Genomic DNA, 26,346 nt, shown 5'->3' with positions numbered 1-26,346 from the left:
TACTGCCTTGCAATCATCTGATCTGTATGGATAGGATATATGACGACTTTATGCCAATAAATTTGAAAATTTAGAAAAATTGAATAAATTTACAAGAAAAGTGTAACTTGACAAAAACTTGAAAATAAATAGAAAATATGAATAGTTCTGAATCACTAAAGTAATTAAATCTGTAGTTTAAATTTTTTGTTCACTAAGAGAACTAGGACCAGCTTAAATATTTTGCCAGTAATTTCTACCAAACATTTAAGGAATATATAATTCCAACTTTAGAAATTTCCAGAAAATAATAGAAGAGGCAGTGCAACTCATGAGGCTATTGTCATTTTGACAAGAAAACCAGACCAGGATACTATGAGAAGGGAACATTGCAGCCCAACTTCTCTCCATAACCTAGATAATAAAAGCCTAAAAAATTACTAGAAAACCTAATCTAAAAGTGTATGAGGAAAACAACACATGATAAATAGAAATAATTTAATCAAGCAATACATCATTACTCTAACAACAAAAAAATGAGTAAACAGATACACAGAATACGTTCTTAAAAAGCCAACATTCACTGATTAAAAAAAAAAATCTTAGTAAATTACAAACAGAAGGGTATTTCCTTAACCTGGCATAGTTATATACCAAGATATTACAGTAGACATCATTTTGTGGTGAATAATTTTAAGATATGTTTTTTTAAATCAGAAAGAAGACAGAAAGTCCACTTTCATCACTTTGTTTGCCATTTCTATGAAGGCCCTAGGAATGGGAAGAGTGCTAGAAATAATTTAAAACTATAAGATTACAAAGGAATTAACAAAGCTTTCATTATTTGTAGATGATATGATTATATTAAAAAACAAGTGAATCAACAGATAAGGAAGAAGAATTAATTAGAGAATTTGGAAAGGTTGCTGGACACATAATCATGACACAGAAATCAATTACATTTCTATAAGCAACAAGCAGTTAGATAATATACCATTTTAAATAACAACAGAAGTATGAAGCACCTAGGAATAAATCTAACAAAACATGTAGAAGAGCTATCTGGAGAAAATTACTAAACTTAAAACAAGGTAAAGAAGTATAATTTCCATTAAATAGAGTGACAGACCATTTACATTAATGGGGAGAATCAGTATTCTCAAGATACCTATTCTCCCTATATTGATCGATAGTTTCATTGCAATATCAAACAACACCTCAGCAGTGTGTGTGTGTGTGTGTGTGTGTGTGTGTGTGTGAGAGAGAGAGAGAGAGAGAGAGAGAGAGAGAGAGAGAGAGAGAGAGAGAGAGAGATCAATTTCAAATTTATTTGGAGGAAAGTAAGGTGAGAATTAGCCAAGGCACTCCCAGAAAAGAACAAGAAAGTGGTAGGAGTGGGGCAGAGAGTGTGAGTTTTATTTCCTTTGTTGATCTCAAAATCTTATGAAGGATCAAGAGTGTGATATCGCGCAATGACAGACAAACTAGTCTTTTGGAACAGGATACAGAAATCAGAAACAGATCCACACATATATGGTATCTGAATATATTAATGATACAGCATTCCAGAGTGTATGTGTCACATATATTTATCTACAGGTTGTATCTGTCATATATACATTCTGAAACAATACTTAAGACAAATGGAAAGGCATTCAATGTTCAAAGACAGAGAACGATTAACATTAAAAGTGTCAACCTTCTCAAATGAAAACATAAAACTCCTTTTCATTTTTTGATGTCTCAAGTATGTTTTTTTCATAAAGGCTCGCCTGACTACCCTAGGCAGACCTAAGCACTGTCTTCTCTGTACTTGCTGTGATTTGTGTACACACCCACTGTCTTTATTAATATTGGGTTGTGGTGATTGGCATGACGGTCTCCTCACTTCACTGTAATAGCCCTGGATAAAAACCATTGGTTTTCTTCATTCAATATCTAGCACCATACCCGGCATGAAGCAGGAGTTCAATAAATGCTCGTTGAAAGAATGAATTAAAATAGTGCATAATTTACTCAGTAGCTGTTGCTGATATTTACCTGATTCACAGATGTAGTTTGATCTTTTGTTTTGTCTTTCACTCCAAACAGCATTTAGCTCCTTCTGTATAACCCAAACAACAAAACAAACATTTTCAAGGTCTTTTTATCGAGAGTTTGAATATATATATAAATTTGAAATACAGAAATTTCAGATTTTAAGAACTTCCCTTAATTGTCACTTTTTAAGAAGTACATACATCTTGTGGTTTTATAATACGTCTATTATTTACAGAATTCAGATGTTCATCATTGTATCATAGGAGGTCCATAAGACCACCTACACATTTGGCAGTTGGTTAAGACTCATGGGACTCAGAATATATGTTTACTCACATCTAAGATTTATTACAATAAAAGGATACACTGTAGGATAAGTAAAGAGAACAGACCCAGGTAAGTCTGGAAACATCCATGTATAGTCTTCCTGATGTTCTCTCTCTCCTGTGAGAGGCCATGCAGCAATAAGAAATGCAGGAACAGGTGTGCTATGTGTCTGCCCCAGGAAACCCATTAGGAACTTAGCACTCAAGGTTTGTACTGAAGGCTGGTCATGTACAGCCTCAATGCATCGCCAGATTCCAGCTTCCCAAGAGAAAATCAGATTTCGGCAAAAATTGTTTGCAGTGTCTAGGTATAGTGTACCACCCATTCAGTTAGGAAAAGTTCCATATCCATTGGGGAATGTTAGAAAAGCCAAGTTCCCAAACACTGGCCAAAGGACAGACAACCTTGCAAGCAGGCCCTTTTAAAGACAGCAGTCTCACGCCTCCTACGTTAACACTTCTGTGCCTAATAGTATTCACTGGTATTTTAAAAGTAGTTGCACTGATGAGTAAGGAAGTTAGTCAACTCAATAAAACAAAAGCATAGGTGTGTTTTTGTTTTTTTAACAAAGCTAACGATATAGAAAAGTTTAGGCAGAGACTGAAGGCAGAGAACAGGTTTCCTGAATACGTAAGGATGTAGCTCTCTACACCTGTCCAAGAACTCGACCTGCTCAGAGAGGTAAATCCAGGGCAAGAACTTCTCCTTGCTTCCTAGGTCTGAGAGACAGACAGGAGCCACCACAGATACATTTTATGACCGAGGAAGCCTATACAGAAAATGTTGAAAACAGGGTGATTACTTATAATAAAAAGCCATTTCTCATAATAAATGAGATACTTGTGGACATATGATACTCATTGGAGATCAATGTGGGTGGCGGATTTACCCATTACCCAAAAAATGTCAATAATAAAATTGAGGCACTGTTTTTTAAGGAGTTTATTTTTTTCCTTTTCTTAAAATTTGTTTTTTTAGTAAAGGACATAACCTTTGACATCTATTGGACAATATGACAACTTCAAATGTCAAAGTTGTTAAGAAATCTTTTCCTGACTCATCACACTTAATGTAGATACTGACATAGAACACTGAACTGTAAAATGTTTATTTATAATTAAATGATTTAAATTATATTTAAATATTTTTAAATTATTTAAATATGTTTAAATTTAAATCTGTTTAAATTATATTTATAATTTAAACAATTAAAACTCCACTACAAATAAGCATATTATGGTAAACATACTACATTTTAGAAGTTATGCAGAATATAATGCCATATATTATGCATTAGAGATCACAGAAAATGATGCCACTTTCTACCTTAATCAAGTAGAATTCATTTGGAAAGAATTTAGTAAATTTCCAGTTTATTGAAATCTCTTTCAAACCATGTTAACTCTTTAGCACAGTTGAACCAATTAACACTGTGCTGCTAATAGAATTGAAGATGTGATTTTGACTTCTATAATAATAAGTTGGCAAGCCATAGAGAAACAAAATTGTTACATCCAGCAGCTGAACCCTGCCTCTTTGCTGGTAACTTTTCACCAGCAGGTAACTGATCACAGGTCAGAAGGCAATGGGGAGAGATAGTATGGCTGTCCCTGAACAATCCATCAGTACTAGTCAAAGCCCAATCAAAGAAATCCAATTTGATACCTCCTCTTAAGGCTGAAGGTACATACTGTGAACCATCATGATAGCCTATATTTAGGAAGACTACCCTAAGGCTATTAAAATTTTTTTATGGCATGATTAATTTCAGGGAATAAAGCTATTCTGTATGTTCACTTTATGAAAGAAATTTTGTTATACCAAAGATGATGAGGTACCATACAATGGTACCTCATTTATTCTGTTTGCATTTGGGGTGAAAAACAATATTATATACCTCATGCTTTGTAGGACCCAAATGAGACTGTGAAGATCTGGGAATATTTCTTGTGGGTGAAGTTTGAGCTGATATAATTGAATCTTTAGCTGAGATGTACATAGCTCCTATAGGAAGAAGAGATACGTATAAATATGAGAAGATAATATTGCTGGAACGAGGGTGAATATTAATGAATTGACCCAGTGTTCTCTCTGCTGAGAGGCCACAATCACTGGATTACCATAATAATGGATTTGAGTTGAGGAAATACCTGAAAGAATACTACGACCTTTTTTGATATTCACAAGTTTTCAGTGGCTCACTATTACTCTCAGGGACAAGTCTGAAATCCTTAAACTCTGTTCTTAATCCGTTTAATATTATGGCAGCTTAATCCCAGTACCTGACCTCAGACCGTGGCCTGAGTTAACTGTTTGCACTTCATTCAGTCTCCAGTGGAAAACCACGAATGACTCGAATAGGGGAATAACCAAAGCTATGTTTAGGGAGATTGCTTTCACAATAAATGTATGGTGGATTAAAAACAGGAGGACAAAACTGGAGGAAGGGTACTGAAATAGTAGGGGATGGAGGAAACAGGGCAGAAGCTGTGGGCATGGAAAAGCAGAGAGGCCAAGATCAGTTAAGGAGGTAGATTAGGCAGAAAGTGGCTACGTTGGAATGCAGAACACAAGAGAGAGGGAGTCAAAGATAACTCAGGTTTTGTTCCTGGGGGAAATAGAAGGATCAAGAAGATGATGAGTTTGATTTTATATTGAATTTCAATGACCCCTGAATAGAGGTGTCTGTTGTTTTCTGTGTATAAACGTAGGACGTGCATGGGTCTTTAGTGACTTCCGAAACCCTAATAAGGCACATAAAAACTTAGTCAATGTATGTTCCGCTCCAGGATACATAGGAAATAGGATGTATTGTCTGTGGGGAATTGATGGCAGTGGACCCCATAGGGACCTTCCTGGTTCAGTACCATAACCTACTGCACCACAATATGTCGGTAACTTACTTTACCTATCATTATAAATAGCCACAGTAGGGACCCTGACTTTTCCTCAGTTTGCAAACTTCAAAAACCATACTCATCAAGCAATCACTCAAATATTTAGGCTAATTGTAACATCTATATGCATAAACAAATTTATACCATGCTTTATTTTCTAAACAACCAACATTTTTGGTTGAATCAGGCAGAACAAATACCTTGGAAAACTATATAATGAAACCACAATTATGTACTTCAGTAAAAAAGAATTCTATTTTTCATTTTCTTACCTTTATCATTGCCAGTACTTGATTTTTTATTTATCACTCCATATTTCTATATGGTACAACATCAAAGAGAAAAGCATTCATGAGTAACAGTACTTCTGAGAAAGATTTTGCTTTCTATAACCCAAATAAAGATTTTTTCCCCCGCTTTATCCCCTCACTCATGAAAATTGTCTCAGGGAGAATATATCTTACTAATATCCTATGCTATCTTTCACAGGGATCTCAAATATAACTACTTCAAAATTGAGTTCAATATGTAGCAATAAACAAATTTGTTCCTCCTGTTCCATATTTTGTTTAAATCATAGAAACCATTCAATGGTTGTCTTAAAAATTTAGAGTCATACAATTTGTCTCAGGGAAATACAATCCAACCCATTCCAATCTAATCTAATGTTTAACGAATGCATTGCTTACACTCAGAATTTATCACCCCAGACCCTCTTTTGATTGTAATAACATTTTACTCTGTCTATGTGGCCCACTAGACATTGAGTCCTCAAGTGATTATGGCTTATTCATCTATGTGACTTAATTTCCTCATTTTGCCTTCCTCAGGCTTACCACAGGGCTTGGCCAACAGTAAATGCTCAATAAATATTAAGTATTAATATCATTATAATTGCTAAATATTTGCTTGGACTGGTTTCTACTAAATTACATAGTGAGTGTAGCACAGAGATAACTCCACACTTCAGGAAAAGGGATCAGGTCTCATGAATAGACCCCGATATCCCTAACCAATAAGTATTATGCTAGTAGTGAAGGAGATAATTCATACAAGTGATCATTAACTAGCTAAATTAATAATCACCATACAAAAGTTTGAGACAACTTTATACCTTTTCTTCAGTACTATCATGTCGTGCATCTGACTGAAAAACAGATAGAGCTGCTGAGTTTTTGGCATTCTTTGAACTACTTAGACATTGATGAATAGCATTTGCTGCAGGTTCTAAAAACAAATGAAAGAGAAACACTGTGGTTTTTTTAAACAAACAACTTATTGAAGTATAACTGAAATACAATAAACTGTACTCATTTAAATTGAATAGTTTTAAAATGTCTACAACTGTGAAACCATCACTGCAATCAAAATAACATTATCACCCTCAAAAGTTTTATCATCCACCTTTGTAATCCATCCATCCCTCTCCTCTCATCCCCTGACAACACTGCTCTCTACCTCTCACAGAAGCTTAGCTTGAATTTTTTTGAATTTTATATGAATGGAATCGTATAGTATGAACTCTTGGCTTCTTTTACTCAACATAATGTTGCATGTATTAATAATTTGTTCCTTTTTATTTCTGAGAAGTATCCCCTGGTATGGATATGTCCCAATTATTTATCCACTTACCTGTATTTGGGTTGTTTCTGGTTTTTGCCTCTTGGAACTAAACCTTTATGAACGTTCATGCACAAGTGTTTGTGTGAACATATTTTTTTCATTTCTACTGGGTAAATACCAAGTAGTGGAATGACTAGATCATATGGTAGATATGGGCTTAATGACAAACTGTTTTCCAAAGTGGTTTTACCATTTTATATACCATTCAGCAGTGCATTGGCATTTCAATTCTTCCACATATTGTTCATACTTAGTAAGCAGAAGGGAAATGGTAAAGATGAAAGTGAAAAATCAAAGAAGTAGAAAAACAAGAGAGAAAATGAAATAGCTGACTCTTTGAGAAGTTCAAAAACTGATAAACCACATTGATCAGGAAAAAGAGAAGACACAAATTTTTAGCATCAGGAAAATTAGAGATAACAATACAACAGAGTTTATAAATAATACTAAAAATGATAGTAAAGGAATATTATGAAAAATGGGCAATAATTTTAAAAAAATAAATAAATGACAGGGACAAATTTCAAGAACAACACAAACTACCTAATCTCATTCATGAATAAATAAATACTATAGAAAACCTAAATATGTATTAAATAAATTAAATATATAATTAAAAACTGTTCCTTAAAGAAAACTCCAGTCTCAAATGACTTGACTTTGGAATTATACCAAATATCTAAGAACAAATTAAACTAATTCTACACAAACTCTTCCAAAAAATTGAAGAGGAGTGAATGCCTCTTCCAAATCATATTTTGAGACCAGGATCATTCTGATATCAAAATCATTATAAGATATTACAAGAAAAGAAAATCTCAGTCAATAGAAAAAAATATGGGTAAAGGGGATCAAATATATGGTGATGGAAGGAGAACTGACTCTGGGTGGTGAACACACAATGGGATTTATAGACGATGTAATACAGAATTGTACACCTGAAATCTATGTAAATTTACTAACAATTGTCACCCCAATAAATTTAATTAAAAAAAAAAGAAATGATAAAATTCAACACCCATTAATGATAAAACCTGTTAGTGAACTAGGGATATGAGGTTATGTCCTTTCTCTGGTAAAAGCTATCTTCAAATGTCTAGAGCCAATACTCTAATTTATATTGATCCCTTTCCCTTAAGTTTTGGAACGAGATTAGAATGTACAGTCACAATTTGGTCCATTGCCATCCTAGAGGTCCTAGCCAGCAAGAACAAGAAATGAAAGGTGAACCCAAATAAAATCCCAACAGGCTATGCAAGGACCCTAGAATAACTAAGTCACCCTAGAAGCATAACAAATGTTGGAGAACTCAGACTTTGAAATTTCAAGCTTATTATAAACCTACAGTAATTAAAAGAATGTTGAATTTACATAAGGACAGACAAATAGATCAACAAAACAGAAAAGAATGTCCAGAAATAGGGTCCATCTATATCTGTATCTACATCTATCTATCTATCTATCTATCTATCTATCTATCTATCTATCTATCTATCTATCTACATATATATGTATATATATGTATATATGTATATATACAGAGAGAGAGAGAGACAGAGACAGAGACAGAGAGAGACAGAGATAGATAGATAGATATAGTCACTTTATCTTTTCAAAGATGCCAATAAAACTTAATAGAGTTTGAAGCAATTGAAGGTGTACAAGATAAGCTTGGGTAATCTTCCTATCTTCCCAGATAGCAAGGAAGCAATAAAAAAACACTAGGGTTATGTCACAAAGGACTCAAAAAGTTATCCTGAAGCGGCTCCAACTGGCCCGAGCAGTAACAATTTCAGCATTAATAAACATAAGAATGACAACGTTTTGAAGCACATCGAGATTGTTTAAATCTGTGAATCCATAATGGCAAAAAACGAAACTAATTGCTCACTGTTGGAAGATGCTACTGAACCGATTCATTCTATTAAAAACTGATAAATGATGGCAAAATATTAAGTATTTGTCTGCCATTCCTAAGTATCCTATGTGACAATGTAACCAAGTAGTAGTTGAGGGTAAGTTTCTCTTTATAGATGTATTCCAGCTAATCTACGAAGGAATTATAGAATCAAAATATCCCAGTTTTGCAGTCCCTAATTATTGAATAGATCTAGGCCTTGAACACAGGCTGCTAATATCACAAAGAGAAAAATGAGGTATTACATGCCTCTTAATGGAGACACACAGCAACATTTATTAATCACTTTTGCTAAGGAAATGGAACCTAAAAGTGTATCTAACTAATATTTCATAGGAAATACAGAAGAAATAACGTACATAACTATACCACATAGGGGAATATGTGTATATATATATACATATATATGTATATATATATGTATATATATATACACCATTGTTAAGAAACTTCAATGTAACTGATATGCTATTATATCCAGTCTTATTGACTTGCTTTTTACACTCAGCTTTGTTTCAGAAGTTTTATCTGTGTGCTGCAATCATCAAAAGTCCAGTCTGTGAGGAACTCAACAGGAGAAGCAACTCAGTTCCTTCAACAAATAAACTGTAATTTTAAAAAAGAGAGGAGGTAGAGGGATATATGGAAAGAGAACCTATAGAGTAAAAGAGTCTGAAAAGACAAGAAACTATGGCAGTGTGCGTCAACGTAGCTTCAAAGTAACATCAAAATGTTTTTGTGACATTCATGATATGGGAAAGTTAAATGATGATTAAATATGTGACTACATTAAAGAATTACTAATTTGTGCAATGTGATAATGGTATTGTGGTTCTGGATTAAAAAATGACCCTTATCTTTTAGATACATGTTGACATATTGATGGAAGAAATTACATTATGAATGGGAAGTGCTTTAAAACAATATGCGCAGGGAGAGATCAAGGACCTAGACAAAACCAATATCTCCACTGTTGAAGTTGAATGCTAAGCACATTTAGGTTCTGTTGCTTTTTGTTTACATTTGAAGTGTTTAATAAGAAAAGCTTTAAAAAAGTTAACAAAACTGTGGAAATATTTGCCATATAAATAAGGCAAAACATTAATACCTTGCCATCTCAAAAAGAACTCATACAAATTGACCTCAAATAAAAGTTAACAAAATATACAAATCATGAAGGAAAAAATGTAAAATTATATTACATTGAATTAAGAACTTCTGTACATCAAAAAAATAAAAATAGAAGCAAAACATAAATCAGAAGAAATGTGCTGTATGTATATATGTTCGTGTGTATATAATAACGAATGTCTAGTATGACTAAAAATATCTTTCAAATTCATAAGGAAAACAATCCAGTAGGAAAATGGACAAGAGATTTGAAAAGATAATTTCTCAGAAGAGGAAAATGGTAGAGAAATACTATATCTAGGCATACAACCCTTAGAGAATCCCTTTTCGATGAATACGGGGAATTATATATGAACAAGAATGTTCAGTGCAAGATTGTTCAAATAATAGATACTAATTTCATCAAAAGAAAAACAGATGTATAAATTGTGGTATATTGACCCAATGGGATAGGGTCAATAATGGAATGAAGTAAAGTGTCAGACCGTACACAGATAAAACTTCTGAATCATAACGCTGAGTGTAAAAAGCAAGTCACTGGATACAATTGCGTATCAGTTATATTAAAGTATCTTAATAATGGTATCTATACATATATATCTATATGTATGTATATACATATATATATATATATATATATATATATATAGTTTAAGGATATACACTCATGTAGTAAATATATTTTACAAATAACGGTTATGACAACCACCAGATTTGGTGCGCAGTTTTCTTTGTGGAGGAAGGAGGTCTGCTTAAGGGAAATTTGGTAAAAGATAAAAACAGTTTGAAGAAACCCAGTGAATGCTAAATTGAGGGAAAACAAAAACAATGGATTCCACACCAAGATACATCATAATCAAATTTCTTTTGAAAGGAAAACTAACTTCCTTCCTTCCAAAAAAAAATCTTAACCAGAGAAAAATGTCACATGACTTGCGGAGATCAAGAATTCAAATACAGCAGATATCTCCTCAGAACACAATGAAGTAGAACATTTTTAAAGATCTGGGGGAATAAACCTTGTTGACTTACAATTCTATATCAAGTGAAAAGAGTATCTTTCAAGAATGAAGGTAAAATCTATTCTTAGGTGAAGGAGAACTAAGATAATTCAGTGCCAGAAAATCTGTTCTAAAAGAGATGTTAGGGAAATCCTATAGACTGACAAAAGAAAGAGAAAGAAAGGAAGGGAGGGAGCAGGGGGAGGGAGGGAGGAAAGCAAAGAAAGAAACCAGGGACATCAAAAATTGAAGGGCAACCAAAATGTAAGTATTCAACTAGATATAAGACTATTCTTCCCCTATTTTGTTATTTAAAACAAAACTTATTGCATTGTCTAAGTGGATGTTTGATATACAGAGATATAATGCATGACAGAACCAAAACAAAGGTGAGAGAGATAAGGAGTCTTATATAGTGGTAAGGTTTCCACATTCCACTTAAGGAGCTCAAATGTTTATTCATAATTGATTGTGAAAAGCTAAGTACATTGTTATCTAGAACAACCACTTAAAAATCTGTACAAAGAGACATAAAAACAATATCCACAGACAATTGGAAACCAAGTTTTAACAATACCATGTACAATAGTACCAAAAATGAACTGTTTATGTGCAAATATAACACAACATATACAAGCTCTCTATGCTGAAAACTACAAAACATGGATGGAAGAACTTAAGGGCAACCTAAACAGAGTACTATGTTTATGGATTGGGAGGTCCTGTAAAGACTTTTTGCCCCCTCAGATTGATCTATTTTTATTTAATTTATTCAAAAATCCCAGCCTGTGCTCGCTTCGGACAAGCTGATTATGAAATTTACATGGAAAAGGCAAATGAATTAAAATAGCCATAAAAATGTTGAAGAAGAAAAAAAGTTGGTGGAATTATACCTAATTTTAAGACAATAAAAAGCTACAGTAATCAAGGCAATGATGAGTGATAGACACATATATCAATCAATGGAACAAAATGAAAAGAAAGGCAAGTCACAGACTGAGAGAAAATATTTGCAAATCACATATCTGAAAAAGACTTGTATTAAGAATATGCAAATAACTCCTAAAAACTCAACAGTAAGAAAACTATCCTATTAAAAATGATCAAAAAGCTTCAAGGTATAACTTCACCAAGCAGTATTTACAATAGACAAACAGAATATGAGTAGATATTCATCATCATTAGCCATCAGGAAAGTACAAGTGAAAACCCCAGTGAGATAGCACTTCATCTATTTGAATGGCTAAAATAGAACTTAGTGGTAATACTGGATGGTCGCAAAGATGGAGGGCAAGCGGATCTCTCATGCATTACTGATGGAAATGCAAAATGTTATAGCCACTCTGCAAAACAGTAGGGCAGTTCTTTATAAACGTTAACATACATTTACCATAGATCCCAATAAGTCCTTGTTCATACAAAATGCTGAATACAACAAATATTGCTAATCTTTCTATCTGTAATCACCAAAACCAAAAAAATAAAAATAAATTTCTTTGAGTGGTGAATGCATAATCAAACCTTGGTGCTTACATATAATGGAACACTACTCTGCAATAAAAAGAATAAACTATTGACACATTCAATAACTGGAATGAATTTCAAAGGCATTATGCTAAGTAAAATAAGCCATTATCAAAAGGCCAAATGTCATATGATTTCATTTCTAAGACATTCTCTAAGGGGTGTGGGGAACTATAGTAATGGAGAACATATCAGTGGTTACCTGGGGTTATTAGTGGGAGTGAGGAAGGTGTGACTTGCAAAGGGAAATTTTTAGTATGTTGGAACTATTCTTATGTGATTGTAGTCAAGGTCACACAAATCCATATATATGTTAAAATTCATGCAATTGTACAAAAAATTCCATTTTGCTCTTAAGATAATTTAAAAACCAAAATAAATACCTGAGGATATTTTTTTGAGCACGAAAATGTACAGGGACAAGGTTAGAAGCAGGGCCTATAGGGAATTCAGGGCTCTGAACGCTGCTTGAGAGTTGCTAGCGGTAAAATGTAGGGCAAACTGCCCATAAGGAAGAAAAGGCTGTGACCCTGTCAGAGTTCATAGTTAAGGTTCAGTGATAAAATGGAATGTAGGAAGGTTTGAATTTGATGAATGGGAAGGGGGGCACTTCTAATAATAACATAACTTGTGATGTCACTGTACATTTCTAAAATTCACAAACAAGATAGAAATGACTCACATGCAACTCTATCCTCTTAGAGTAGAGGGTAGATATAGATAGAACACCCCCCCTTTCCTTTATGTAGCAATATAGTTTCAGCATGCATCTTTTAATAGACTGTGTCTCCCAACTATGCTTAAACGTGTAGGACAGTTGTCCCAGATAGATTGGTAAATTGGTGAGGCTGGAAACTATTTTCCGTCTACCATCCTATCTTTCAACACTTCTGAGATTATTTGACATCGGTGAGACCAGTTTGCACTGCATTAAACACTAGAGTTTTAGATCATTCTCTGTGAGGTAATTGCTTTAGAGACTCAGCTTTTAGTTTTACTGCCTACATTTCAATAGATGTGGGACTGGAGTAGTCATCGTTGCGTGTGCTGCGCAAAACTCTCTGGACTTTGAAAATGGAATCCATAAAGCTTAGAGTTGAATGAACTCAACCTCAGTGGTCCTCAGAGTGAAAGACAGCTGCAGCAAAGGCAGCGTTCTCTTTCCCCAGGTTTCTGAGTCTTGATGAAACGGAATAATCAAATGACATACTCGGAGAAGAAAGATTTTTTTTTCTTTAGACAAAGAGATTTAACTCTTATACTTTAATTTTTCCCTGAAAATTTAATAGCGACAGAAGATTCATATTGATCAACTTTGAACAATCTTGTACTTTTGATGGTGTGATATTTGAAGGATTTTTTATGTCATTTGGGTTCTTGGTCTAATCCTGTGAGATCTAATAGACAATGTGAAGTAACACAGTATGAGATAGATAATAAGTAAAGTGATATTTCAGTAAGGTTCATGGTGGCTTTGGAGTTGATACACTTAATTTCTGACCCACTTCAGAGTTTTCTAAAACCATTTTGAGCATCATTTTGGAATTTGTTGGGTTTCATGTACTGTTCATTTAACAGCAATAGACGCTTCATTTTTCCATAATGATGATATAATGTTAAACTCAAAACACTAAATCAGTAACTGGAGATCAAATTCTGAAAGCAATAGAGGTTGTATCATTGCTGGTAAGCATCACTTATTAAATCAGTCATTTGACAACAGAGAGCACAGGATTTAAACAAAAAGGCCATCTAAACTCAGTCTTTTCCTAAATTACTATTTAGTATTTCTTATCACAATATTACCATGTCCTCCTTTGTTGGTTTTCTTGTGACTAACAGGGTAAATTATCTTTTTATCATCATGCACCTTCTTTTTCTTCTTTGGAGAAGCAGCTTAACGAAATATAATAAAACATTTATTTTTAATAATGGTGAGATAGAGTTATTCAAATAGACTATCTTTTTGTGCTTAAATCAAGAGGAATTAAGTCATATGGTCATTTATATGTGGGACTGTGGGGAAGTATTGGAGAAGCTAAGGAGATGTGAAATAGGAAGAAAAACAATTGCTCTTGAAATACTGTACCTTCAAGTTAAAAGATATACTTGGAGGGACAGAATTTTCTTCTGGCAGAGAGAAAAAGCTACAGCCACCTCCAAATGTCCTGTCCTGTCTGCGGGGATGCATAACCAACATGGCTTACTGGCTGGATACCCACCAGCCCACAGTACCATCGCAATCCTCGGACGTGCCCCACAGCCAAGCTTAGTCAACGGTACACATATCCCTCCTTCGTGATAGAGGTGATTATAGTCGTGTTTCTAACCACTCAGGAGGGCAGAGGATCCTCACAGCATGTGTGCTCAGTGGGTTTTCATTAAAAACATAAAGTATGAGAGTGATCTGTCTCTCCACTGGAAAAGATTCACTTGATCGTTCTTTCCTCTCTCAATCTCTCTGCCTTCCCCCTGGAAGCCTTCTACTTTGTGGAAGATGACAACAGTACTATAAAAGTATAATTCAATTTCATTTATGGAACAGATATTCTTCTGTCACCTTGACATTATAAATCAAATTCATTTATATTCTACTTCTTCAATAGAAGGGGATTTGAGGCAATAATGTTTAAAATGTCTACTTGAAACTCTGTTCCTATTAAATGAGAAAGATAACAGTTGAAAATGTAGGATGAATGTAGTTACTGAAGTGATTTCTTCTCTGAAGCATGAGATTGCTGTCATTATCTCAATGAGCTTAATAGATTGAATTAGTTCATTCAGCAAACATATTTAGTCTATACTTACATACATACAGTACTAGGTGCTCTTTTGTGAAACACAAAAGTGGAAGTTACATTATTACGGGTGATTAAGATGGTGGGAAGTATGTAATAAGTGTATGATGAATGACACAAAGTACTATAGGGATTCAAAGGAGAGATATCTTCCTATTAGGGTTATTAAGACAGTCTTTATGGAGCTTCATTTACAGTAGAGCTTAAAAGAATTCTACGATTTGGATAGGTAGACAGTGAGCATGTCATTCCAAGCTGAGAAAATTGGATAAAGGGAGACACAGAAGTACGAAAGGTAATTTGTGTTTTAGGAATGGTCAGTAGTAGTCTCATTTGATTGGACAATGAAATAAAGTGAGTGCTTATCATGGGCTAGAACTTTTAGGTTCTTTATGGGAATTACTTAGGAGTATTATCTTTGTTTTCAGATTCTGAAACTGGCTCAGAGAAGTTAAGTAATTTGTCCAAGCTACTGTGTTTGCCCGAAAATAAGACCAGGTTTTATATTAAGTTTTGCTCCAAAAGACGCATTAGGGCTTATGCTCAGGGGATGTCATCCTGAAAAATCATGCTAGGGCTTATTTTCCAGTTAGGTCTTATTTTTGGGGGAAACACAGTATTAACATGGCTAGCAAATAGTACAGCAAGGCGTAGACTTCAGCACTTTGGCTCCTGAATCTATGCATGTCACCCCTATATCACAGCTCCCTTTCTTTGGATGCCTTTCTTCAAGAAGGTAGTGTAAAATAAAGTTAAAAAATTAGGTGTGGGTTGGACTCTAAATGGCAATGAATGCTTGTCTAAGAAGTCCGAATTTCATTTTAGAGGCAATGGGAATCTTTAAGTTTCTAGGCCAGAAGTAGAAACCCTCAGAAAAGAGTTTTAAGTGTAATTAGGTAGCAGTTTAAAACATGGATTTGAGGTAGGTAAAAATAAGAGCCAGTAGAGACTAGCTACTAATGTACTGGAGTGAAATAGGTAGGTTCTCACCTAGATGTAGGATTGATGGGACAGAGATAGGATTGATGGGATGCTATGATGATAGCTGCTTGGAAGGTGAGCGTATTCTTTCCTGTTACTACGTGGTCACAGATGATTAAACAAGTCTACAGTTTTACATTCTGGCCATGCAATTTTAATTCATATCATTAATTAATTTAATTTCATAAAGCCCGCTGTAGTCTTATAATGTTATACACTAAAGGAAGCTAGTTGAGATTGTTCCTCTTTTAAACTTTCTTCATTTACTTTTTTATTTTCCTTTCTTTCTTCCTTACTTCCCCTCCTTCTGTAACTCCTCCCTTCCTTCTTCCCTTTGTTTTCTCGGATACTGTCTATTCTTTCTGACTGGCAACACAGCAGAACACTGTGCTGGTATATGATATCAATTATCTTACACACACTTTTTTCAAGTTTCAGTAGCAACAAATACTTATTTTGAGTACAGGGAAGTTAGTGAGAACTGCCGTATAGGCAAGCTTGTCTGCTGAACCACTTGATAAGATTATTTTAGTTTATTTTAATTTTTACATATATGTCTACTTTCCAACTTGAACTAATTCAAGGGAAATGCCTACAACCATGCCTGGTATAAAGCAAGTAGTTAAGTGTAAGCAAACAAAGTTTTACAAAAGAATTTTTGTATAAATACATAGATAAGCACTTTATACATAGTTATATCAGATTTTAGTGTTCTTACATTCACATTGTGTTCCACCTTGTCCTCTATAATCAAATGTATTTTTTCCCATCTCTTCTCTTTTAAAGCCATTTTCTTGCATTTTTTGTAAATGATAAGCCATTTTTTTTCTCCAGAAGGGCTTGTTTCTAATATATTAAAGAACATATATTGGTTAACATCAATTTGCTATTTGGAAACACAAAACAAATATTTATAATATGATAGTATATTGGAAATGAACAGTCATTCCTGTCTTGTGACTTGCAAGGTTATGCTGACTGCAAATTTGGGATGGTAGTAAGGGATACATTTTCATCTGTGGTCAAACATGAAGAATGTATTTAACCTACAGATGCAATTTACCTCACTGCACACATTTGGGGAACTAGTCCAGTTTCAGATCAGAAACGGTCTTTTAATCCATAGCTACCCTGGTGAGCTCAGGGAATTTTTAAATCATCTTCCATTAGAAGATACCTGAGTGACTTAACCACAAGTCACTCAGGCCCACCATAGGTAAACGTAATATAATACATAAAATGGGACTTCCTTTTGTGAATCTCTGGGCTAATATTGATCTTGGATATACCAGAAAGGATATAATCGCACAGAGAAAGAATCCCAGAAATCCTCAGATGATTCCCTAGAGTATTTAGTAAGAGAATGGATTAGTATTGTGAAATAGCTACCCAAGGTCACAGAAAGGACCATCCTAAAGAATTAGAGAGAACAGTGCTCAGCACCTACCTATCATGTCTACTCTCACCAGCCCCTTTGAGAAATTTCATTAGTCACAGGGCATTGGGTGAAGGAACAAAATGGGTCTTGCCTCAGTAGTGGGGAATAGCTAGTCCCCAATTGAACATGGTTATGGCTCTATCTAACAAATCTTAAAAAGCAAGATCTCTTTACACAATAGCCAAGATATGGAAACAACCGAAATGCCCATCGGTAGATGACTGGATTAAGAAGCTGTGGTACATTTATGCAATGGAGTATTACGCAGCCATAAAGAAGAAAGAAATCTTATCATTTGCAACAACATGGATGGATCTAGAGAGCATTATGTTAAGTGAAATAAGTCAGAAAGAGAAAGACAAGTACCATATGATCTCACTTATATGCGGAATCTAAAGAAAAGACTATGTGAATGAACTAATCAGAGACAGTTTTGGGGACACAAAGAAAAAACCGAGAATTGTTAGATGGGCGGGGGGGGGTGGTTGGGGATAAGGGGAAAGGTGAAGGGATTAGGAAGCAGCTGGTAAGCACAAGATGGCCTCAGGGTTTTTTGAAAATTAATTTGGGGAACGTATTCAATAATGTTGTAAAGATTTTGTTGGGTATCTGATGGACATGCATCCCATTTGGGAGACCACCTCAGGGATACTGTGGATGCCTGATCATGGCATTGTACACCAGAAGCTAAACATTAATGAATGCCAACTATAATTTTATATATATAATGTGATGGCTCAGTGTGAGGTCGGAGGGATAGTGGGTAGGGGGAGGGGGGTTCACAGTGTGAGGGATATAAATGATGAACGTCTAAGTATTACCTTGTCTTGTACACCTGAAACTAATAAATAAAAAATAAATAAATAAAAAAATAAAATAAAAAGCAAAAAAAATAAATAAATAAATTTTAAAAAGCAAGATCTATAGCAAACTGTTTCTAAATGAATTATTTATATCCAAGAAAAAAAGTTTTAATATTATAAGAATATGAAAATATTCAACACCCCAAAAGTAAAATTCATGCTATATATATAGATTAGATTGGATCTGGCATTCAATCAAAGAATACCAAGCATGTAAAGAAGCAGGGAAATATGACCCATAAAATATGTAAATTAATCAACCAAAAGTGACCCAGAAATGACACAAATGTTAGAATTAAAGATAAGAACATTAAAACAGATTACATAACTGCATCCCACATATTCACAAGGTGAAGCAGACATGAAAGATATAAAACGGACCAAAATAAATTTCTAAAATGTGTGAGATAAGTAATACAGAGGATATATTAACAGCAGAGTAGACAATGCAAACGAAGAGGTTAATTAATGTCTACTCAGGAACAGACACCACCCAAAAGGAAAACACTGAAAGAAAAAAAACGACAAAATGAAAACAGTATCAGTGAGACGTGGGACCACATCAAGCAGCCTGATATGTGTGCAGAGAGGAGAGAAGGGACAAACAAAATACTTGATGATAATGTTCACTATCGCTGCTTGTATTCCACATTATACTGGAGGTTCTAGTCAGTGCAATCAAGCAAGAAATGAAATAAGAGCATAAGACAATTTGAAGAGAATAAATAAAACTACCTTTATTTACAGGCAAATATGATAATCTATGCAGAATATCAATTGACATATGGAAAAACAACTAGAACTATTAAGTGATTTTAACAATGAAGGATATAAGATGAATACAAAAATTGCTTTTCTGTATACTAACATCAAATAAGCAGAATTCAAAATAAAAATGCAAATTATAATAGAATAAAAATTATGAAGTACCTAGGGATGAATCTATGAAAATGATGTGTAAGACCTGTACAGTGCAAACGACGTAACATTGATAAGCTAAGGAGACCTATAGAAATGGAGAGACATACTTGGGTTCAGACGTTGGAAAACGTAGTATTCTCAAGAGATCGATTGTGCCTAAACTGATCTATGGAGTCAGGAAAATTCTAACCAAAATTTCAGCAAGACTTCTCGGTAGAAATTGACAAGGTGATTCTAAAATTTATATGGAAATGTTAGAGGGATTAGATTAGCCAAAACAACTTTGAAAATGAAGAACAAACTTGGAAGGCTAGCACTACTGATTTAAAGACTTATTAAAGATACAATAATCAGTAACTTAAATTAGACAAATAGGTCAGAGAACAAAAAAGGAGCGATACAACTGATTTTTTTTGACAAAAATGCAAAGGCAAAATCCTTTAAAGATTTTTATAACTCTGTAATTTAAGCTCATAATTTAGAGTAAAAAATATATATAATGTCACATTTGAAAGAAAAAGGTATAAAAATAAGAAACACACACACATGAATTGAAAGCCTCTCATATTAAAAAAATGATTTTAAGAAACACAATTTAGAATAACTCCACTGGAAATATCAATACTTCAAACAGCTCTGCCATTAACATGGCTTGAGCAGCCTGTGGTGTCACCCTGCCTCCTGTTTGTGGTCATGTCTAATGAGCACACCCAGTGCCCAGAATTTAATTCATCACACTACTTGCAACTAAAATTGGCCAGGATTCGTTGAACAGTAATTGGCATCAGGCAAAAATTGAGAGCAAATCTGGGGTATTTTGTTACTCTCCAAAAACAAAGATACCTTTGGGGATGTTTGAAAGCAAACAAAACAAAACAAACAAACAAAAAAACAGGCCAAAATGGAGGGCACTCACACTGTAAAAAACTGGTGAAAAATTGAATATTAGAAAATAATAATTACAGTAAATTAAAACAAGCTGAACTTGCCATATAGTATGAACAGTGAATCCCTGACAATACTAAAAGGTACATGTAACAAAAGTAGAATAAAATATCATGCATATTTCAGTTTCCAATATTTAAAAAACTTGCTACATAGCAGCATATATAAATACAACCAGATTATGTAAATCTTACACTTACAACGATGTTTGTCAAAAATAAACCACCTAAGATGATTTAGAATTGTAGACCAACATTTATTGACATGGAAAGTTGTCAATATTATTTTATTAAATGAAAAATCAATCTACAAAAAAGCCTATGAGTTATAATAACATGAATTTATTTATTTATTTATTTATTTATTTAGTTATTTATTTATTTAAATATACACACATTCATAGAAATTTTGTGCATGTGTATGTGTGTGCCTGTTTGTTATGTAGTGTGTGTGTGTGTGAGGACGCACACCGGTAAGTTAATAGCACGGTGCTGGAATTAGAAATGATTTCCTCTTTATACTGATTAGACTCTAAATCATAAAATATTATATATCATTTAAAATTAAAAGCAGTTATTCTAAAAATTTAACTGGTGGGGAAAAATTGAGAACGTTTTCCAAGAAATTTTGATTCTAAGGAAAAGTCAGTTATGTCATTTTTTTTTCTATAGGAATTACAAGTACAGTTTATAGTGTGAGATAAAGTCAAAAGTAGTTATATCAAATAGTAGTGTAGTACTTTTTATATTATAGTCAAAATATAATATGGTCAAATTATAAATATTATGTCAAATAATTTTGACATAAATAATTATGTCAAAAAATATAGTAAAAAAGTTTAGTAACTTTCAGTTTTGTATAAAGCATTATAATTATGGGTAACAGATCCATCATCATCTTATATAGTTAGTATACTTTCAAAAATCAAAACTAGCAAAAGCTTTTCCCAAATTAGAGGTTAAACATACCTTCCGGTCACTCTCTTCTCTGCTTTTACGCTGTTGTTCCTCTATCCTAGCTTCTCTTTTAACATCTTCTCCAATCTTTGTCAGAAGTAACATCTCTTTTGTCTTCCATTCCTACAGAGCAAAATGTTACTGTACTCAGTGCTTACAGTAAACCTTTGTATTTTGTCCACCATCAGCAAGCAAAGTAGAAGTCAAGGGCCTAATGGAAATCAGGTCAAGCATACAGAAAGTCATACGTTGGCTTTCGAATGGGCTTTCCTTACTGCACTCAGATTAGGAATGCAGGCATGGTTAGTTTTTACTAAAGCTCAATTTTTAAAACATGGCCGGTTAGCTCAGTTGTTTAGAGATGGTACTGATAAAAGATAACACCAAGGTTGCCGGTTCCATCTGCGCATGGGCCACTGTGAGCTGCGCCCTCCTTACATATATATATATATATATATATATATATATATATATATATATATATATATATATATACATAAAAAAAAGGCTCTTCCCATACTGAAGGCTATAAGGGAGTTAAATAGTGTCTAATAACTTTCACAATCATCTCTTAAAGAGCAGTTACTGACTCATATATATAGTATATAGTTTGTGGTGTCAGCTTTCTTGTTTTAAGTGAGGTAAGATTAATATAGGTAAATTATTTAGACCTAAAATAACTTCAAAAAGTATGATGGACAGCTAAAATTATTTACAAATGAAACAACTGTACACAAATTTTCTTTCAATATTTTAAGTTGATGTCTCTCACCTCTTCAATTTTTCTATGAAGGCAAAATTTTCTTCTTGTATCTTCCCGCTGTCGTCTTTCTTCTCTATCCATCTGCAATAGGCGCTGCTCCTCGGCTGTGCGCTCACGTTGTTCTAATTCCCTACTTATCATATCCAAATATCTATTTAACAGTGCAAATGCAAATGAAGGTGAATGGGTTTTTTTCCCCTTAAAATGGCATCAACTGCTTTGATATGCCCAAACCACCTCCTTGCTTGCTTTTTATTTCTTGAATTATAGGAATTTTATAATTTTTCTATCAGCTCTGTTCATGGACCTGCAAGCTAGCTCTCACCATATTTTACTTGTTACACAGCTCTCTCTACCATATGTTCTTATGGCCAAAACAATGGTAAAATGTGGAGCAAAGTCATAAAAAAACATTTTGCATAGTAAGTATTCATAACAGTAGGTTTAAAAATATGAGTTTGCAGAGAAGGCTGAAACAACTGAAACATTGATTTCAAATGCAGAATGAAAAACAGATTTGAATTTCCTAAGAAAAAGATGTATACTGTGTACCATGTATTTTACAAAGTATTGAACAAATCTTGCATTGATGGTCTGGGTCTCTGGTATGTCAATATGCATTATAGAACTACCAGAAAATGAAGCCAAGGAATATAAAAGTCATGCTATGCAGCCCAACCTCTTACCTTAACAAAGAAGGACAAAAAAGAACTATAATATCCATTCACTTCCTAAGATATGGGCTTGACCACAGAATGGTAAAGACTGAACATGAGTAGTTCATATCTGAACAGTTTACACATTTTCTTTTTAGGGACGATGCACATTTATGTCAGCATTATATAGTTATATTAAACCTCCATTTTTGACTTTGCACTAACTTTCTCAAACTTACCGCTGTCAGCCCTTAAAGATGAATCATATGCAAATAAAACCCACAATGAGATATCACCTCACCCCAGTCAGAATGGCTATCATCAACAAGACAAATAGTAACAAGTGTTGGAGAGGCTGTGGAGAAAAAGGAACCCTCATACACAACCGGTTGGTGGGAATGCAGACTGGTGCAGCCGCTATGGAAGGCAGTGTGGAGGTTCCTCAAGAAATTACGAATAGAATTACCATATGACCCAGCAATCGCTCTTTTGGGTATCTACCCAAAAAATATAAAAGCATTTCTCTATAGAGACACGTGTACTCCAATGTTCATTGCAGCTTTGTTTACGGTGGCCAAGACATGGAAACAACCAAAATGTCCTTCGATAGATGAATGGATAAAGAAGTTGTGGTACATATACACAATGGAATACTATTCGGCGTTAAGGAAAGATGATATAGGAGCATTTGTGACAACATGGATGGATCTTGAGAGTATAATGCTAAGTGAAATTGAAATAAGTCAGACAGAAAAAGCAGAGAACCCTATGATTTCACTGATATGTGGTATATAAACCAAAAAGAACAAAAGAACAAGACAAACAAATGAGAAACAAAAACTCATAGACACAGACAATAATTTAGTGGTTACCAGAGGGTAAGGGGGTGGGGGGTGGGTGATGAGGGTAAAGGGGATCAAATATATGGTGATGGAAGGAGAACTGACTCTGGGTGGTGAACACACAATGGGATTTAGAGATGATGTAATACAGAATTGTACACCTGAAATCTATGTAATTTTACTAACAATTGTCACTCCAATAAATTTAAAAAAGGTGAATCATAAAAAGCTATTGCTAGAGGCATCTGCTGAAAGATAACTTCTCTCCATCTACAACTATAGGAAGGATTTCGATCTGATTCATTCCTCAGTTATCAGTTTGGATTACCCCTTGGACTTCCAGAAACCCTGTCTTCTCGGTAGAGATTGTTCTTCATAGCCTTGGCACCAAAGTTTTCTATTCCTGTACCTCTTGGTCTCCCTTTCTTTCCATACTGAGGGCAATAGTGGATTTAGGGTGTGTCTAATACTTTTTTAAAAATCTGAACTTCAATTCTTTCTAGTATTTTCCCAACTTATTTGAGTCCACAATATATACATAAAATATGCATTAACTTCGATCTTACCTGTGCCTTATTAATCGTTCCTGGTCCTTAACAGATTGGGTGTCCTCCTGTAATAACCAGTTTTGGAACTGTGTGACATCAGAACGTCCAGGTATTTGACTGTCTTCCTGTAGTTTATTTACTTGTTTTGCAAGTATTTTCTATTTTAAAAACAAGTGTGTATCACATATATGCATATATATGTATGAGATACACACACACGTGCATGAATTTATATATTAATATACAGTGTTCTTTACATTTATCAGAAATAAAACTGTCCTTTTATATTCCTTTTTATATTTAGTGTTTAGTAAAATTCCTAAACTTTGTAAATAGCTAATTTTGCTTAACTGCATTTCAATCTATTTTGAATCCATTGCAGACATGGATAACTGAACCAAAGTAAAGATTTCTCTTTCTGAAAATAAAAGATAACTTATTCATTATACATTTCTACCGATTCTGAAAAAGTTAAATGATAATATGGAAGAATGGGAGGAGAAACTCTAGGCACTGAAGGGGACATGAGGGGAAGCTATAGAACAATTAAAGGTATAGGGAAGTCATTTTCATTTCTATACAACTGTCTCAGCCTGAGAACATAAATTTGTAAAACTACACATACACACACCTTTTTTATTTTAATTCAACTCTCTTGACCTTAATACCTAAATTCCACACACACACACACACACACACACACACACACACACACGCACGCACACACCTGGAGTCAAAAATGAAAAGGAAGTCACTATTTATACCCACTCACTCTACACCGAGTAATTCCACTTCATCGTTAGAATATCGTTCTGTAGGTGAACACAGCTGCATGGACGCGGGTACAAACACACAGTGTACATGTTCCCTGAGGCACCTGTGACACATTATAACTATTCATACTGTTCCTCTCCTTACCAAACCTCAAACTGTTTTGGGTTCCAGCTTAAGAATCTTGCTGCCACGGTAGACATGTCCAATTGGCCCCAGTTGAGACAGAAGGGACACATTGGAGTAGCAATTTAATTTCTAAATTATGCCAGCTCCCACTGGCAGGCACATTAATGGATGACCTGTCCCTTTCCCTTTCTTGGCCCAAGATAGCAACCTCAAAATATTTGTTCCTGCTCTAAATTTTCTTTTGGAAAAAAATTTTAATTAGTTTGTCAAAATTAAAGGTAAAAAGATTATAAGAAACTACTTTGCATACAAATAAACCTTTCTTCTAAACTCTATGTAAGAAACCAAATTTCAGTATTTAACTTACTTGTTCTTTTATATAGTTTCTTTCAAAGTCTAATTTTAAACTGGTAAGATATTGTCTGTACTTATTGAATTCCTGCAAGTTACATGCAACCTATAAAACAAAACAACAGCAAAAGTATATATAAATATAAATATTTAAAAATCATAGCAATTACTTTCAGGAAAAAAATAGGTAATAATATCCAATTTGATAGTATTTTGTTTTCAAGAGTAATAAATTGCTATCTATTTTGTATCTCTACAATTGTTAAACAACAGGGAATTTCTATCCAAATCTCATTACTTTATTAATATGACTTATGCCATGATAGGAATTTAGTATACACAGCTGTAGTTTAATATAAAATACCAATGTATAATAATGTTCAGTACAAATTAGACTATTCTTATGTTCTGTCAGGATTCTATCAGATTTTACTAGGTTCCTATTTTGTCTCATTTTTAAAAGTGTATAAGACACAATCCTTGAAAAGCATACAGTGCCATTAGAGACATAGAAATAGAACTATGAAATATGACAGTTGGGAAATTACCTTTATATCCTCAAGTTATTTAGTAATCATCTTTTGTTATTACAAAGAGAAAAGGTGGAGGAAGTAGTATCCTTTAGAAACGATTGTCCAATATCTATTGACCCAAATATTAAGTAATTTATGGAATTTCCCATTAAGTATTTCTCCTGACCAAGTTAAAGGTGATACCCCACCCCCATCACAGTGAGGTGTAGAAACAAGCTTATGTCAAGTCTTGGAGGTCTTCAATGATTAAAAAGAAGTAATCTCCGACCTACTTTATTATCGCTGGTGATGTCGCCACCTTCCTTTAATCTCCTCAGGATATCTTTGCGCTTATAGTACGCTCTTAAATGTGGATCATGGAGACTTTTATATTCGTTTTCCATGAGTCAGCAATAAGGATCAGTCAGGATA

Source organism: Rhinolophus hipposideros (genome assembly GCF_964194185.1).
Source record: "Rhinolophus hipposideros genome assembly, chromosome: 2".
Lineage (NCBI taxonomy): Eukaryota > Metazoa > Chordata > Mammalia > Chiroptera > Rhinolophidae > Rhinolophus > Rhinolophus hipposideros.
Note: the sequence above shows the minus strand (reverse complement) of the source record.